At 44.6% G+C, this 17,562-nt stretch overlaps 1 long non-coding RNA gene across 1 annotated transcript in view; it reads right to left on the reverse strand.

Moving 5' to 3' along the window:
* Positions 1-12,615, reverse strand: part of LOC130272642 (uncharacterized) — a 29,989-nt gene extending 17,374 nt beyond the window's left edge. Inside the window, exons 1-2 of the long non-coding RNA XR_008843658.1 lie at positions 12,483-12,615; positions 11,764-11,857 (exon numbers count right to left, since the gene is read on the reverse strand). This is a non-coding gene — a long non-coding RNA (uncharacterized LOC130272642). The remainder of the gene's footprint in view (positions 1-11,763; positions 11,858-12,482) is intronic.
* Positions 12,616-17,562: the final 4,947 nt, after the last annotated feature.

Below are 17,562 nucleotides of genomic sequence, written 5' to 3' on the forward strand. Positions count from 1 at the left end.
ATGGCGGTATTATCCAGTTATTGTGTGGTGGTATATATTTACTCCTTGTATACCAGTATAATTGGTCATAGAAATTTGCGTATGTTAAAGTGTTTTTTTACAGATATAAATTTAGTTTATTGTGTGTGTGGGATTTGGGTGGACTAGGAGCGTGGCAGAAGATTGACGAGCTGCAGAGCCTAGCAGGGGCCCATGCCTTTTTTTGGGTCCGGGGGCCCCGAGTGTTGTCAGTCCGCTCCTGGAGGGAGGGGAGGGAGGGGGTGTAATTAAGGGTGTGTGTGTGTGTGGGGGGGGGGGTGGGGGGGGTGGTGTGTTGCCAAACAAAGGGTCCGCCCCGGGTGCCAAATGCTCTATGTACGCCCCTGGGTGTAGGTAGCGATAGGAAATGGTTAATAGGCTAGAGTTGGAGTAATGGGTGGTAAGGGATTAAGATAGGAGGAGCGAGGTAGGCACAGGCAAGGGGTGAGGAGGAACAGGAAGAGGAGGAGTCAATCTGCAAGGAGAAGCCGTGTGAAGCAGGTACCTGTGATGGAGCTGGAGGCTTTGCTGCAGAGGGTGCGGGCTGCGGCCTTGCTGCGGGATCCGGGCTGGCTGGAGGAGCAGTTGCTGGGGGTGGCCTCGGGCTATGGTTCGGGGTCCTCTTTTGGCGCTGTTCCAGAGTCTAGTGCGGGTCCACAGCGGGCCAGCAAGCGCCGCTCTCATGCGGCATCCCGCCTTAGCCCTGATGTGCCCCTCCGGCTTCCTCCGCCAGTCTGCTTTGGCAGTAGGCGGCGGGGGTGTCAGGAGGACGTCCCAACAGAGCCAGCATGCATCTGCTGCGGCGGAGATCCAGGTGCCTTCCTCACCGGCTGGGATGCGCATGATTCGAATGGCGGCGCTGGTGCGGGCTGGTGGGGGGTGGGGCCTGTGAGCCGGAGCTGCGTGAGGCACTCTCCCGTGCGGCCGGGTGGTCGTGTCCGGGCTGCCACTGCTGCTACTGGGTTGAGGATGAGGCCGGCTGAGGTGGGGGGCCGCGGAAGGGCCGAAGTGGAGGATCGAGGGGGGCGCTTTGCTGGCCCCGCCTCTGTTACTGTGAGGGATTCCCAAGAGTCGCGGGGCACTGTGGCTAGCAGGTGAGGAGGTCTCAGTGCTGCTGCTGTGGACAACATGGCTGCTAGAGGCCAGGGAGACAGGAGCATATCTTCAGAGCGGAGGAGTGGCCGGGGGAGGAGGAGCCTGAGTCCTGCCACTAGTGATTCTGACCTAGAAGATGGGGAGCTGCTGGAAGACAGGGGCGTGTCCCCTACCCCTGCAGCTGCTGCACGTCCAGAGATGGCAGCCGACGGTGCCAGTGTGGTTGCGACCGAGGGAAGTCGGCCCCTGGGCCTTGCGGAGGTTCGGATGGAGGAGAGGTTGCTGTGAGTGGAAGACAGGGAGCTGCTGGAGTTATGGCCGCTGGAAGTTCTGTCCCAGAGAGGTTGGGTGAGTGGACCACCGACTCCAGTGGGGCGGGGGGGGGGGGGCTTTATGCTTTATTGCACAAAGTTCATAGCTTGCTGCTAGGCCGCAGTGAGGTAGAGGGGTCTCCGGCGGCGCTGTGGGGGGCGCCAGCTCAGTCGGCCGCGGCAGGAGGGTTGCAGTGTAGCACGGTTAGTGGCGTGGCGGCCCCCTCTGGGGGGGCTGGGGGTGCGGTTGTTGGGCAGGCGTCAGCGGCCCCGGTGGGGGTTGAGGCCGATGAGCTAGTGGATGGGGTGCGCTTGGCAGACGCCGTGAAAGGGGAGGTGAACGTTTGCTTTGAGGGGCCTTAAGGGGCGCATTTGAAAGCGGAAGTGCGGATCTGGAAAGGGGAGTATGTGGACATATTTTCCCTGCTCCCTCTTGAAAAGTTTAACCCCTTAAGGACACATGATGTACTGGAACATCATGTGTCCACTCCCACGCCGTGGCCCCGCGTCATAGCGTGTCGGGCCCGGCCTCTAACAATGGCTGGGACCCGTGGCTAATAGCGCACGGCATTGATTGCGGTGCCACGCGCTATTAACCCTTTAGACACGGTGTTCAAAGTTGAACGCCGCGCCTAAAATGAAAGTGAAAGTATGCCAGTTAGCTCAGTGGGCTGTTCGGGATAGCCGCGGCGAAATCGCGGCATCCCGAACAGCTTACAGGACAGCAGGAGGGTCCCTACCTGCCTCCTCGCTGTCCGATCGCCGAATGACTGCTCAGTGCCTGAGATCCAGGCATGAGCAGTCAAGTGGCAGAATCATCGATCACTGGTTTCCTATGAGAAAGATCAGTGTGTACAGTGTAATAGGTCCCTATGGGAGCTATAACACTGCAAAAAAAAAGTGAAAAAAAAAAAAGTGAATAAAGATCATTTAATACCTTCCCTATTAAAAGTATGAATCACCCCCCCTTTTCCCATAAGAAAAAAACACAGTGTAAATAAAAATAAAAATAAACATATATGGTATCGCCGCGTGCGGAAATGTCCGAATTATAAAAATATATCATTAATTAAACCGCACGGTTAATGGCGTACGCGCAAAAAAAATCCAAAGTCCAAAATAGTGCATTTTTGGTCACTTTTTATATTATGTAAAAATGAATAAAAAGCGATCAATAATATCAAAAAAATAATCAAAAATGGTGCCGCTAAAAACTTCAGATCACGGCGCAAAAAATGAGCCCTCATACCGCCCCATATACGCAAAAATAAAAAAGTTATAGGGGTCAGAAGATGACAATTTTAAACGTATTAATTTTCCTGCATGTAGTTATGATTTTTTCCAGAGGTACAACAAAATCAAACCTATATAAGTAGTGTATCATTTTAACCGTATGGACTTACAGAATAAAGATCAGGTGTCATTTTTACCGAAAAATGTACTACGTAGAAACGGAAGCCCCCAAAAGTTACAAAACAATTTTGTCTCACAATGATTTTTTTTCCGTTTCGCCGTAGATTTTTGGGCAAAATGACTGACGTCATTACAAAGTAGAATTGGTGGCGCAAAAAATAAGCCATCATATGAATTTTTAGGTGCAAAATTGAAAGAGTTATGATTTTTTAAAGGCAAGGAGGAAAAAACGAAAATGAAAAAACCTAAAAACCCTCGGTCCTTAAGGGGTTAACCTGGATAGAGTGAAGCCCGACGAGTCCAAGAAGGAGGAGGAGGAACGTCATCGGTATCGGCTGATACCGAGGACTTTCTCAAATTGGCTCCAGACGTTTACCATTCTGTGTAGTGTGGTTGGGGAAAAGGATCCGTCTAATTGTTCGGCTCTATTTTGTTATCTTGACTCAATTGGGGAGGCGTATTGAGTTTATGGTGGTACAGCTTGGTTGTGGTACGACGAGCAGTTCCGTCAGCGGAAAGCTGTCCGCCTGGCGTTGCGGTGGGACCACAAAAACATTAGCCTCTGAATGAGGCTTATGTCCGGGCCTGGGGTGGAGCAGGCAGCAGTCCTTTCGGAATGGGGCCGACGGTTCCGGAGGGGGGCGCCCGGCAGGTTCAGGTAAGTGCTGCTGTCGGCAGTTTAACGACGACCAGTGCAAATTTGGGGGTGAGTGCAAGTTCAAGCACAAATGCTCCCGCTGTGGGGGAGGGCACAGTTTGTCCCGCTGTTTCAAGCGGTGCAATGGGAAGGGATCTGGGGAAGTCGAGCAGAAGAGGGGTGATGCCAGAGATGCTGCCCTACCTCGCTCGGTACCCCGATAGCGGCAGGTTTCGACTGTGGTTTTCGGATTCTGTGTGCGGAGCGGGGGTCCGGCCGGGGTGGGCACAATTTGGCGTCGGCATTGGTGTATCCGGAGGTGGTGCGGGCTAAGTTGCTTAAGGAGGTGGACTTGGACTGGATGGCGGGCCCTTTCCAGGCTTTGCTGTTGCAGGGATTGCGCCTCTCCCCATTGCGCTTGATCGGGCTTGCCGGTTCATCCTGACAGTTTTCACTTGTTGCGTTGTGTTTGGGAGGGCGGTTTCTTTGTTGATATGTGTTTGCCTATGGGGTGTTCTATTTCATGTTCTTATTTTGAGACATTTAGCACCTTTCTGGAGTGGGTGGTGCGGAGCGAGGCCCAGGTGTCGTCGGTTCTGCATTACCTGGATGATTTTTTGTTCCTGCGTCCGGCAGGGTCGGTTTTGTGTGGGGTGTTGCTGCAGATGATGGAGTCGGTGGCGGGGTGGTTGGGGGTGCCGCTGGCCCTGGACAAGACGGAGGGACGGACCACGGCAATTAAGTTCTTGGGGATTGTGGTGGATTCTGTTAAGATGGAGTGTCGGCTGCCGGACGACAAGCTGGCTGAATTGCAGGGCGGCCATGGGGGCGGCCTTGCGGGCACGCAAGGTACAGCTGTGGGACGTTCAGTCTTCGCTGGGTCGCCTGAACTTTGAGTGCCGCATTATGCCGTTGGGGCGGGTGTTTTGCCGGCGGTTAGCGGGAGCGACTGCGGGAGTACGGAGGCCGTATCATTTTGTACGCCTCTCAGCGGATGTGCGGGCAGACTTGGGGGTTTGGCAGGACTTCCTGGCGCGTTACAATGGAAGGTCAATGGCAATGGAGGCCATGGTGTCCAGTTGGGACCTCAAGCTATTTCTGATTGTAGTGGCGGTGGTGATTTGGGGTGAGCAATTGCGCAAGGTCTGCTTCCGCTTCAACAACCTTGGAGTCGTGCAGGCGGTGAATTCCCAGATGGCGGGGTCTCCACCGGTCGTTTGCTTGCTGCACCAGTTGGTTTTGCGAGGGTTGGAGCTTAACGTGTATTTTGTGGCCAAACATGCCTGAGGTACAGAATTGCTAAAAAGAAAAGAAAAAGAGGCGTGCTCCTAGTGTGATACCGTAGATGATTTGGATGAGCAAGTGCAGGTTAATGCACCTTACCATAGCTTGTTGTGCTGAGGGCACAACACCTCGATGTGCCTGTAAATTCGCACGAAGCCGTTATTCTCCCGAGCGGTGATGCCGGTATTGTTCAGTAGGTGGCTGCCTCTGCGTCCTTGACCATGACTGGCAGGTCCGGTAAGACGTGAATGAATATCAAAGTAAAATTAGGACGAGATACGGCGCCTCCTTGGAATGAATGGTTGAAAATAAAAAATAATAAAATAAAAACTAGCCCAGGTGTATACCAAAAAAGGCTGCTTTTATTTGGGGTGCAACTTAAAAGTTTCGAACCCGGGCCGGGTTCTTCGTCAGGCAAATGGATTACAAACATAGAGGGTGCCAAATTTAAATATACAGTGCAACTGACTGCTACCGGGTCGTTGGGTCACGGTCAGCTCAAGGTTACAACTAAAATTTGCGTACAACAATTCAAAACTGACATAAAATGTTAATAATAGTAAAATAATAGTAATGTACTGTGCATTGTAAAAAAAAAAATTGGATAACGAGGAGTATTATGTTTTGAATGTTTTTTCACCACCACTGGTTGAATATCGGGTTTCCCGTGTGGTGTTATATGCTTTTTCTTATATGTCGATAGTCCGTGCTCAGGATGCTTGCTTTGATGCTTAAGGTACTTTGATGCCTCTGTTAGAAGTCCGTGTCTGAATTCTTCGGAAGCCTTGATGGGTCGGGTGGATATTGCAAGCACTTGCAGGTATATATATCGAAAGTTAGTAGGTTAAAGTTTAGTTCTTGGGTACAATTTATTGTTTCATTAATCATGTTTCAAAAATCCATATGTGACTTGTTATGGTCGCATGTTTGCGCGTTGGGAGAGAAAGATCGCATGGTTTTTAAGTTATGCGCGACCCGGTTTTTCCATAGTCGGCATGATTATTTGTATTTGGATCCGGTTAAAAAGTCAAAATTTTCATACAGTTTGTAATTGGCATGTATTTCATAGTTTATGTGCGGCTCGATAGTTTTTGCAGCGCTGGAGACACATGGGTTAGGTCCCGCTCTGACCTGCATACATATATAACACGGGTGAGTTGGTTTGTTTTATCTTTTGTTTCATTTGGTTCTTATGAGGCTAGATAGTGACTGGGTAGCGCTGGAGACCCTCAATTTTCATCCCATCTTAAGGATGTGACACCGGTTCAAAAAAACAAAAGTTTGAGCGGCATTCGATCTTTGCCTAGGATACCACATTCATTTGAGCGGCATTGAGTGGTGGATACGGTCATTGAAGATGGGTGACCAGATTGGTAATAAGATTAGATACGGATGGGGTACAGAATGACAATAAGATTAGATGGGGTACAGAATTACATTGCTGACTCTCTTTCTCGGTTTTAGTGGGACCGTTTTCGGGAGTTGACGCCGGCGGCGGAGGCGAAAGGGCTGGCCTTCCCGGTGTGGCTCTGGAGCATGGTCTGACTGTCGCATTAGCTCTACTTCGCCGGTCAGTGAGTGTGGCCACGTGGGATGGCTATAGCCAATGCTGGACTGAATGGGAGGCGTTGGTGGCTGAGGTGTGCATGCCTACAGCTCCTGAGGAGTGGGAAGTGTTGTTGCTGTATTACATGGGCAGGTTGTTTGGTGACCTGGTGTCGGCTTCCGGATTGAGTCGGCGTTTAGCGGCGCTGGCCTTTTGGTTTAAGTTGAGGGGGTTGCAAGATTGGACGAAGTCTTTCCTGGTGCGTCAGGCGGCTCGTGGGTACCGGATGCGAGACTCCCGTAGGCCAGTGTCTCTCCCTTTACTGACCCAATTGGGGGAGGTTTTGGAGGGGGTTTGTTGTTCAAGTTATGAGGCGGTTTTATTCCGATTGGCATTTGCGCTGGCGTTCTTAGGGACGTTTCGCATTTCTGAGTTGGTGTCTCCCAGTAGACATCGTGCTGGGGGTTTGTTGGTGGTGGATGTGGTTTTGGTGGGTTCGGTCTTGGAGTGTGTGTTGTGCATGTCGAAAACGGATCAGTTGGGCAGGGGTATTTAGGTGTGTTTGGCAGAATTGCCAGGGTCGGGGGTGTGCCCAGTATCCTGCTTCAGGGCTTTTGCGGCTCGGTGGCTGGTGGGGGGAGGGGGAACATTGTTGGTGCACGAGGACAGTTCATTTTTGTCGAAATTTCAATTTGTGCTGGGTTTTCGCAGGTGCTTGGGAGTGTTGGGTTGTGTTTTGGGGGATTATAGTTCGCAATCCTTCCGCATCAGGGCGGCCACGGAGGCATCCAGGTGGGGGTTGGGACCGGAGGTTATTCGTCGGCTTGGGAGGTTGGAGTCGCAGCGCTTCCTGTTGTATGTACGTGCTCACTTGTTGTAAAGGGCTGTGGTGTGGGATGGTTGGTGGGTGTTTGTTTCATGGTGAGGAGCGTTTTTGCTGGTTGTTTATTTTGGGTCTTACAGATCCTGGGCCCTGTTTGGTGTGGATAGCAGGGAATTCTTATGTGCGCAGGTGTGCAGAGAGGGCTGCAGTGCAACCGAACTGGCGGCAGCTGTGTTTTCCTCGGGCGGTGGCTCAGGTTTGCTGGTTGGGATGTGGGGGGCTGCTATGGTCAGAGCTTCTCCCGTTCATGCAGTCCTATGTGGAGGTGGATTGGGTCCCTGATGATTTGGTAATTCATGCAGGGGGGCAATGACTTGGCAGTGCGCAGTGCGCTTCGGGATATCAAGCTGGACCTGTTGCAGCTTCGGTCTTCATTCCCTGGGCTCCTGATTGTGTGGTCAGACATGGTGGCGCGGGTCAAGTGGAGACAGGCGCGGTCGGTGCACAAGGTGAACAGGGCCAGAGCTCCTGTCAACAGAGCAGTGGGGAAATTTGTGGCCAAGAATGGGGAGGTTTGTGGTCCGCCATGTGGATTTGGAGGGGCCTTCCATGGACAGGATGGAGTGCACCTGACATCGGAATGGATTTGTGGGCTTTGTCCATCCGGTAGGTGGTGGAAAGAGCAGTGGCGTTGTGGAGGGGTTGCTGGGTGTAAGGGGTCACAACCGGCCACTGTGGCGTGAGCTGGAGGGGGATTTGGAGGCATGCTGGAAAAATGGTGGAGGCCCTGGTCATAATGGCCGGGGGAGCTAAGTTTGTAGCCAGCTAATCATGGGGGTCCCTGGCAGAAGGGACAGAGTGGGTCTCCGAAGTTAGCTCCTTTGGGTCAGGTGATGGTCGACCAATAGCAAAGTAGGAGACAGTGCCTGGACGAGAAGCTGCCTTCAGGTCCCATTCCAGAATTGTGAAGGTTATTTATATTTGTATGGGAGGGTATGTTAAGCCCTGTATGAGGTGTTAAAATATTGTTATTTATTTTGTTTATTATTTAATCAAGAGAGTGTAAAGAGGTTATAAATTTGTTACTTGTTTAATAAAATTGTTGGTCCGCTGTGGCCTTTGCACCATACAAAGAGTCTGTGTTTCTTGGTGGGGATGGTGGTAATTAGAGGGGGTAGTTAGGGTGCAATGGTAGTGCAACTCTACTCTCCCCTAGTCAAGGATGTATTGTTGCATTTTTTTACTTTGTTTGTTTATATAGTGCTGACATATTCCATTAGGGTGCGTTCACACTGAGTAAATGAAGAGTAATTCACGCTGAAAAATTTACGGGCGGAATTTTTTTTCTGAACGGAATTCAGCGTCGGAATTCTGCTAGCAGAATTTCCGCAGTGTGAACAGGCCAGCAGAAATAACATTAAAGTCAATGGGCAGAGGGGATGTGAATGAATTTGTAGCGGAGAATTCAAGAGGAATTACTTTTGAATTACTCTGTGTGAACGCACCCTAACACTGTGCAGAGATTGCCATCACTCATGTTGCTCCTTGTCCCTGTTGGAACTTACAATCTAAACTTTAGGTTGAGTTCACACTGCAGAATTTCAAGCCGGCGGCGCTAGGACCGAGCAGACTGCATTGCTGCCTCCATAGACTGCAATGCATTTCTGGGTGGATCTTTTGGGAGAACTGCTCAGAAATGCATTGCCATCTATTGGAACGGCAATGTAGTCCGCGTGGTCCTAGTGCCGCCGGCTCGATCTCCGTCAGAAATTCTGCCCAGAAATTCCACAGTGTGAACCTAGCCTTAAACTTACCATTCAGTGTCCCAGATTTATCAATTTGCATGAGACAAAAATGTGTCTGCATTGCCCATAGAAACCAATCACAACTCAGGTTTCATGTTACCAGAGCAATCTGATAAATGAAACCTGGGTGATTGGTTGCTATGTGCAATGTAAACACATTTTTGTCTCAGGCAGATTGATAAATCTGGGTCGATATGTTTCTGGATTTTGGAAGGAAACCGAGTACTGTTGGGAATAATGTCATACTTCCATTAAGATTTATGAATTATAGTCAACAAAAAATTTAAATTGTAATAAAATATGTGACCTTTATGAATTACTTAAATAGGGCAAACTGGATTAATTATATTATCTGGGCCAACTCAGATAGGAGTTTTTCTTATGACACAGAACTAGGAATTTTTTTTTGTAATATAATATAATTGTTGATATAATAACTTATGCAGATAACTATTGTAGGCTATTATAAAAAATACAGATCATTATTGGTAAAAAATAATTAAAAAAAGTATTAGTAATTTTAGTAACTACATTATAGTATAACACAAAGTTCAATCACAGAACTTTGGTCAGATTTTATATATTTTTATTACTCTGGAAAATGAACATCATGCCAAATGAAATCAAATGGGCAAACATCTAATTGGTAAATAAATGAAAATAGGAATAATAAATGAATATACTCTTTCCAATTCTAATTAACCAAACCAAATATCTCTCATAATTATTCAAGATATAGATATGTATTCTGTGGTAGTAAAAGAAAAATAAGTTTCCTTGTGGGAATTTTTAATCATCAATTAATTCGACAAAGAAAATAAAGTAATCTGTATGCATGATCTGATTGCCTTTAAATACAGTAACTCACAAAAGTGATTTACCCCTTAAATTTTTGTAAATATTTATTATATATTTTCATGTGACAACACTAAAGAAATGGAAAGAAATATGTGAACAAGTTCATCTAAAGAAGGCGCTGGTACCCGGAGATGAAAGTAATAAAGAAAGTTTACTTTCATCTCCCGGTACCAGCGCCTTCTTTAGAGGAACTTGTTCATATATTTCTTTCCATTGGTATCCACCGGACTGACTGACGTCACACCGGGAAGTTCCTCATGGCAGCGGTTCCATTTGATTTCCTGCACATAAACGCTACTGTAGGTGTTGCGCTCTGAGCGCAACACCTAGGGGTAAGAACCCATCTTTGCGTAATCTCCTTCATTTTATATAAACGGTCCTCACTAGGGGCGCACCTCCTGTTGTTTTTTCTCGTTGATATATTAACACTAAAGAAATTACACTCTGCTACATTTTAAAGTAGCAGTGCACAGTCTCATAGAGTGGTGTGACAGTAGTGCAGTGTCTGTATAACAGTTTTTAATCTCTAAATGAATCAACACACAGCCGGTAATGTCAAAAAGTTGGCACCAAAAGTGGAAATGTACAAATTGGGCCCAACTAGCCATTTTCCTCCCCAGTGTCATGTGACTTGTTAGTATTACACGGACTCAGGTGTGAATGGAGAGCAGGTGCAATCACTCTCACACTCTCTAATACTGGTTACTAGGTGTTCAATAAGGAACTACATGGCAAAAAACTCTATGGGGATCTAAAGAAAATGAGAATTGTTATTCTTATACAGTGGAAAGACCATACATCAGTTTCAAAGGACAGGCTGCACCATGGTCAACCAAAAAAGTTGAGTGCATGTTCTCAGCATCATAGGAAGAAGTTGTCTTTGTGATATAGACATATGAGTGCTGCCTGTCAGTGCTCAGACCATATACCGCACACTGCAATAAATTGATTTGCATGGCTCGTTGTCCCAGAAGGTAGCCTCTTCTAAAAATGAAGCTCAAGAAAGCCCACATACAGTTTACTAAAGACAGGCAGACTTAGAACAAGACTTACTGGAACCATGTCCTGTGTCCGATGAGACCAAGATTAACTTATTTGGTTCAGATGGTGTCGTGTGTGGCGGTAACCAGGTAAGGAGTACAATAACAAGTGTGTCTTGCCTACAGTTAAGCACGGTTATAGGAGTGTCATGGTCTGGGGCTGTATGGCTGCTGGAACTGGGAAGCTACAGTTCATTGTGAGAACCATAAATGCCAACATGTACTGTGACATACTGAAGCAAAGCATGATCCCCTCGCTTTGGAGACTGGGCCGCAGGGCAATATTCCACCAAGATAACAACCCCAAAAACTGACCACTGCCTTGCTAAAGAGGCTTAGAGGAGCAGTGATGGACTGGCCAAGCATGTCTCCAGACCTAAAACCTATTGATAATAAGTTGGGCATCCTCAAACAGAAGGAGGGGTGTGTGACACCAGCTCTGTTATGTCATCATGGAGGAGTACAAGAGGACTCCAGTGGCAATTGTGAACTCCATGCCCAAGAGCTGTAAAATAATGGTGAGCACACAATTTAGACACTTTGGGCCCAATTTGGACATTTCCATTCAGGGGTGTACTCACTTTTCTTGTCAATGTTTAGACATTAATGGCCCTGTGTTGAGTTATTTTGAGGGGACACAGTTATAAAGGCTATGTACTCACTACTTTACATTGTAACAGAGTGTCATTTTTACAGTGTTGTCACATGAAAAAATAGAAGAATATATTTACAAAAATGTGAGGGATGTACTCACTTATGTCATATACTGTAGTTTAGATCCCCCCAACGAACACACATGTTTTTGCAGTAGAAGATGAGGTGACCTTACATAACTTATATAGAATTTCAATATAGAGATTAAAGGAAAATCAATGTCACCTAACTAAATGATTTAGTTGTAAAGTGGTAATATAAAAGAACCTTGTATCTTACCAGAGCTTATATGAAGTGGCAACTTCTTCCTAATTCCTTCAGGTAGCTCTCTCTGCTCTGCGTGTCTCTCTCTTCAGGAGTGACCCCCTTTTTTCTGTTTAAAAGTCACATCTTTTAAAATAATTATCCTTTAGATGCACCTCTTTAAATAATATTCTTAAAATGATTTTTGGAGGCGTGGTCAAGCTAACAACGTCATTATGATATCATTAATGCCCACCAGGTGGCACTGTGCTAATAAACTTGTCCACTTAACAATTGGTTATTACAAAATGGTGTTTATTTTGACATCACTCATCTATCAAGTTTTGGGCTCTATAGAACAGATAAGAATGTTTGTTTAGACAGTTTTAAGCATTTTTACAAGATTACATGGAGCCTATATGGCTTGTAAATCTGTCGGGGGGGGGGGGGGGGGGGGGGAGGGGACTTTATAACTTCACATCCTCACCATCCCTTGGGGCATAAAAATCCCCGGGGTATGGTAGGGATTATGATTTTAGTATATACAACGCGTTGACGAGCGTTATATATGCTAAAATCTGCTGATTGGTTCCCTTTAATATCTCTTTCTAAAACCAATATATATATAGTATTTCTTTGCTAATTTAAAGACCAACAGCTAGTCTTAAAAGAAATAACCAACATCTTATATGTGTCTATTCTATACATCCTCGCATTACTTGTACTATTGTCAAGTATCATGGCAGGAAAGTTACCTTCCTCGCTATCTTTCTTATCAATTAAACAAGGATGATTCTATAAGAAAACACATAGATTTAAAGACTCTGGAGGAGATTTATCAAAACCTGTCCAGTGGAAAAGTTGCTGAGTTGCCCATAGCAACCAATCAGATTGCTTCTTTCATTTTTGAAAAGACCGCTGAAAAATGAAAGAAGGGATCTGATTGGTTGCCATGGGCAACTCAGCAACTTTTCCTCTGGACAGGTTTTGATAACTCTCCCCCTCTAATTTAAGGCAGCTAATGAGTATATGCTTGATTCTATTAGCCTGGCAGTACCCAGAGAATACAAACATATATAGACTGCTCACTGGTGCTAGGAATACTACCTGCAATGCAGCTGCTAGTCAAAAAAGTGCAGCCCTGAAATAAACTGTATTAGTATGCAGAGACCTTGGTGATGAATGGGACTTAAAACTATGTATAATTATCACACTTCAAAAATACTGATATATCTATATTCATCTAGTACCTTCTTTCTTTAATAAACAGTACTGAGGTGTCGGCTGGTGACAGATCCGTTAGATTGGCCACTGCCTATCTCCGTCTGGCTGTAATACAAAATGTAAGTGAAGCTAGCTAACTTTAAATCGTTCACTTTCTCAGTTGTTCTGCAAAGTTGTGCAAAGTTGCTAAAGTGCATTTTGCAAATACCTTTTTCCAGAGTCCTTCTAATTCCTGTCCACTGTCCTCCAGGTTTGCAAATAATATCCATTCAGAAACTGAACCAGCATCTCCGCACTGATAGTAAAAGAGTCTCTGTACACTAGTAATGTCACTACGGGTGCTTAGTCCGACCAAAAAACCTCCAATGCGTTTCAGAAGGGGGTACGCCTTCCTTTGTCATGATCCCTGACAAAGGAAGGCATTCCCCCATTCCTAAACGCATTTAGTTATTCCAGAAAGGAAGAGTAACACAAGCTTATTATAACCCTGCTATGAAATCATTTGTCCTAAAAAGACATATCGTCAGTCATTGGGAGGTTAAATAGTGTCATAGTCTGCAGTACTTTGCCACTCTTGGGCACTCATGGTGCATAAACAGACATTAAGACATTACAGAATAACCGACTAGATATTCAAACAAGAGAAGTGAAAGTTCTCATCCGAAAAGCTGCTAACGTATGAGAAATGGGTTTGAGACACAAGGTGAAATGTGTTTTCTTTGTATACGGTCTGGCCATCACAAAATATAGAATGGTGCATGGATGGAGTTATCCACCAGTCAATCTTTGTTTGTTCAGATGTAAAGTGCATGAAGGGTAAGGGGACACTGCTAAATAAAGAGGGGGGGGGGGTGAAACTATTTAGGGAATGTTATAAGTCTGGCTTAAGAGATGCTTTTTTTAGGCCATGCTGAAAACGGTGGGTGTTAAAAATAATTCTGATTGTTTTGGGAATAACATTCCAGAGAATGGGTGCAGCACAAGTAAAGTCTTGAAGTCAGAGATTCAGATGGATTTTAGTTTTAGACCATTAGCTGAACATAAAGCCCCGGTAGGGTAGTAGACAGACATGGAGGACATCTGGGAAGTGGCAGCACTCTAGAACTTGCAACTTGCTTCCATTGACTACAATAGAAATGTCAATTGTGTTCGTAGCAGTGGTGGAGAAAGCACAATGAGCCAATCAGATCGCTTCTTTCATTTTTGAAAAGACCTCTAAAAAAATGAAAGAAGCGATCTGATTGGTTGCTATGGGCAATTCAGCAACTTTTTCTCTGGACAGGTTTTGATAAATCTCCCCCTCTAATTTAAGTCAGCTAATGAGTATATGCTTGATTCTATTAGCCTGGCAGTACCCAGAGAATACAAACATATATAGACTGCTCACTGGTGCTAAGAATACTACCTGCAATGCAGCTGCTAGTCAAAAAAAAGTGCAGCCCACTCTGCGGAGGGAAATCATATGATGTTATTACTGATATTGCAAGATTCCCTAACAACCGCACAAATGCAGGGAATGCATTCAGGAGTGCAATGCTGTATATGATTAGTGGGTTTAGAACAGAACAGTTTATGATCTGTTAGAACTGTAACATCCACATTTTCATACCAAAAAATAAAATAAAAAACATTTTCAACTTTTCTACAATGAATAATGTTTTTCTGCAAAACTAACATTTTACTTCAAGTCATCAGAACATTTCAACTATTCAAAATAGAAGCCAGACCTCCAGATTCATGTCAAGGATACCATCTGAATCTGGCTTAACTTTTATTTGGAGTTGCTTAAACTTCCCTTATTTTTTTGACCAAGCGGGACAGTATTGGTATACAGTGGTCCCTCAACATATGACGGTAATCCGTTCCAAATGAACCATCGTTTGTTGAAACCATCGTATGTTGAGGGATCCATGCAATGTAAAGAATAGGAAGTTGTACTCACCTGTCCCCGCCGCTCCGGACCCATCACCGCTGCCCTGGATGTTGTGCTCCATCGCTGTCACCACATCCCCGTGGTGTTCCCGCCGCTCCAGAACGTCTCCGCTGCCCGGGTACGTCGCCATCATCACGTCACTACGCACGCCGCTCCTATTGGCCGCTATCCGGCGGCAGCTGAAGCATCGTATGTTGATGCTGCCTTCAACTGCCTCTGAGAGGCCATCGCATGTTGAAATTATTGAATGTCTGGGCCATCGTAGGTCGGGGGGTCACTGTACTATACACCTATTTAAGACTGATATGCAATATCAACATTTATAAGGTATAATTTTTTAAATGAGCATATAAAACACAAGGGAAATACAGCTATGGCTTCAGTGTCTGCAAATGTGGACATACTTTTCTTTGTGCAACAATGGTAGACAATGGCCAACCTATGCCACTGTATACTGTCAGGGCATTTATAGCCTAAATGAGCCAAAAGGCCTGATTATCATCAAAATCATGGCATCTATGTTTTACATAGCTAGACATCTTAGATGTGTACAAAGCAAGGTCAATTACAATTTCTACAGATTTCTTTAATGCGTTTTTCTTCCCAGACTTCTTTCCCTGAGAACAGAGAATGGTATGCGCCTTGTCACATCAATATTTATTGGTGATAAGATGAGGGGTGTTAGTTACACTCTCCAATAAAAGTGCATAGTACACTTACATCACAGGATGTCTAGAGATAAGACTTAAAGGTGGAAAACAACTTATTTTAAATTAACTGGTGCCAGAAAGTTATACAGATTTGTAAATTACTTCTATTAAACAAAATCTTAATCTTTCCAGTACTTATCAGCTGCTATATACTACAGAGAAAGTTCTTTTCTTTTTGAACTTCTTTTCTGTCTGTCCATAGTGCTCTCTGCTGACACCTCTGTCCATGTCAGGAACTGTCCAGAGCAGGAGAGGTTTGCTATGGGGATTTGCTCCTGCTCTGGACAGTTCCTGACATGAACAGAGGTGTCAGCAGAGAGCACTATGGACAGACAGAAAATAAATAAAAAAAATAGAAAATAAATTTCTCTGTAGTATACAGCGTATAACTTTCTGGCACCAGTTGATTTAAAATAAATTGTTTTCCACCGGAGTACCCCTTTAAAGGGGGATACGAAACACTGAAAAATAATTTTTTTGTTGTTAAATAATCCATAAGACATATGTTATTGTCATGTACACAATAAAATATTGTAATTACGTCACACACAGATATTATTGTATATTCACACACTGCATATAGTTATGCTATCTCTTGTAGACATTGTTGTGCTTTCTCTACGTGTGGTATGCAGTCTTGCATAGTAACATTCCAAAAGTGAACTTTGACATAAACCCCAAGCTATACCATGAAGATGTTAGTCTAACCATTAATTAGTAAGGATATGAACAAAAGACTACACATTTATGTTGGGGAGTCCAGGCCTAAATGTCTTCCTATCAATTTATGGTCTGGGATAATGCCACAGAGTCTGTTAAAACTAGGTTTTTCAGTGCTAAATTAAAACTTATCTTGGTCTTTTTGATGAAGAGCTCCACTATTGATGGATGGATGACCACCATTGATTTACAATCTTATAATTAACCCTTGCATACCTGAGTCTAATTACTCAGTCTATAGCACCACCTGGTGAAATAGTAAATGGTCTTTATAGTGTAAGGAAGTTAATATATGGTCAAATGAATGCCACTAGATACCTATTTGCACCCATTCTATTTATTGGAAATTCTAAATTATGGGGTGTGAATTAATGATTAGGTTTTGGTAATAACCACATGTAGATACACTAAGAAAATATAAGATCTTAGGAAAAACTCCAGAGAGATCTTACATGAAATCTCAGATTTAGTTCATTATAGAGAAAGATATATCATGTTCTCTCCCAGAATGATTTTACATCCCTAGAAAGCTGAAGGACACAAGCAGGAAAAGCCAAGGTGAATTTGCTCCAGGCCTCACATGAGATGCCCAGAAGGTGGCAAGAAAATGGCTACCCATGAAAATGCAATGGACTCAGCTTTCCGGAGTACAAAAGTTAGATCTCACATTATCTTGGTAAGATACAAATGACTTCTCATTTGATTAATAAGACAGATTTTATTTTATGGATGAACATATACCGTTTAGTCTGGCGAATAGGTTAGTTATTATTAGCTCTATATTGAAATTATAGTCTTAGGATGGGAGCGGGGGGGGGGGGGGGGGGGGGGGGGGAATCTCATATTTTCCTGCAGAGGAATTGTTATACAATATTCCCACAGTAGATCATATATACTGTACTGTGTCTTTGAAAGTTCTTATCCAGGGTCATGGGATATGTGTTAGTTACAAGTGGTGGAGCATTAACTTACCACTTCCATTTTATATATATATAGCAATAAAATGTTGCCCATTATGATATTTTGAGGTTCTCTTGCAGAGTACTATACCTTCTTTCTGTATGATCTGAACTAACCTTGTAACTGACATTATATTGTGACATATTTGCTAACTTCTGACTTGTAGTTCTACTGTATGTACTAACATAAGCTTATATAGCTTTATTAATATCTTTACGTATTCATATCTTTCATATCATATTAATTTAAATTCATGTATTTCATAGTGTTTATTATTTACTCATTTAT

This window comes from Hyla sarda, chromosome 5 (genome assembly GCF_029499605.1).
Source record: "Hyla sarda isolate aHylSar1 chromosome 5, aHylSar1.hap1, whole genome shotgun sequence".
Classification (NCBI taxonomy): Eukaryota; Metazoa; Chordata; class Amphibia; order Anura; family Hylidae; genus Hyla; species Hyla sarda.